Genomic DNA, 1,671 nt, shown 5'->3' on the forward strand with positions numbered 1-1,671 from the left:
CAGCAATTCCATTGTGTGAATATACCACAGCTTCTCTATCCATTCGTTTGTTGATGGGCACCTGGGTTGTTTCCAACTCCTTGCTATTGTGAACAGAACTGCGATAAACATGGGTGTGCATATATCTGTTTGGTTGTCAGTTATGGTCTCCTTGGGATATATTCCCAGTAGTGGAATTGCTGAGTGAAATCTTAATATTTAAAAAAAATTCTTTGGTACTTTTCCCATTAGTTTTTCTTGGGCAGCACAAACTAACTAACTCTTCAGTAAGACTCTGTAGTTAGCTCCTTCTACTTTTAGCATGTTACTAGGAAGGTCCCATCCTTGTAAAAGGACATCTTGTTTGGAGAAGTAGGGGTCAGTGAAGAAAAGTAAGATCTTACTGAGATGGACTAATACAGTGACTGGAACAATGGAGTTAACTAGCCAGGCTTCTTATCATCAGCCACTTCATTGGCCTCTTTTGATCGTGCCTCCACTAGGGGGCGCAGATCGCGCACAATTGGGTATCACTTCCCTAAGCTCCGCATACCTTTGTGCTGGCAGTGCAACTACTTAACACTAAGCAAGCTGAGCTTCATTTGATATAGGAAATGCTAATGGGCCTGATTTTTCATACTCACATCACAGATTTAGTCAAATCGCTGATGCTATTTACTGATTGGGCAAACTTTAAAAAATTACCCACTCCCGCCCCCAGAGTGGAAGAAACTGTGGTACAGTTAATGATTCAAAATGATTTTCCTAGCCCGTTGCCTTTAACTTTTGTCACATGGCTGGTAAGACCATGGCAATAGTGTGAATGAGGTGAATGGTAGCTTTAGGGTGGGAACATGCAAACAAGGTGGTATAGATTACTAATGAGTGGACTGGTTAATCTTGCTATCCCGCTAGGTTTAAATCAAGCAGCTTCAGCAGCAGAAAAGAGGAAACTCACTACTAACAAGAAAGGAAAATTTAAGAGTTCAGAAGGGGGACCTAGATGAGGTAGATGATGTGAATCCCCCAGAAGAACTTACTGGCTATGATGATGCTAGATTAAAAAAATTGTTTTCTTTACAAACTCGGGACTAAGTTAAAAATAAAAATATTAATATTATAATATATTGTGTTTATTATTTAACACCAAATAAACATTACTGACATATAAATTTTAAATTCAAAGAAAATTGGTATTTCTCCTGATTTGATAACACATTTCATATCACATATTAAATAAACATTCTGCCACACCTTTCTCTTTATAAAATAGAAACAAATCTTTTGTGACTTAACACAAAGTTTCAAGGTTTTTTGGAGTTTATCATAGGTCACTGAGGAACGAAAGTAGGTATTTTACCAAATATTTTAAGGGTAAAAACCTTAGTTTATTCCAAATCTGTGTGGTTTGGCTTTTAACTCCGGAACTTATTCTTCTGAATTCTTGCTTTGCAGGCAGATTGTACAAAGATTAAAATTAGTTCCTCAACCTAGTAACCAAAGGACATTTTGTTGTCTTAACAAAGTGCCTGTTGGCATGAAACTTTAAAAATTATCACAAATTAACCCATCAAACTCCTAGCTGCTTCAAAAAAATCTTTTACATTTCATCTTCATTACATACTCTTCTCCAGCACCAAAGCTCAAAGGCATCAATTCTCCTTCTGTCCTGCTTAGTCACTGTCCAACTCT

This window comes from Elephantulus edwardii, unplaced genomic scaffold (assembly GCF_000299155.1).
Source record: "Elephantulus edwardii isolate Elephantulus edwardi_28Jun2011 unplaced genomic scaffold, EleEdw1.0 scaffold00095, whole genome shotgun sequence".
NCBI lineage: Eukaryota > Metazoa > Chordata > Mammalia > Macroscelidea > Macroscelididae > Elephantulus > Elephantulus edwardii.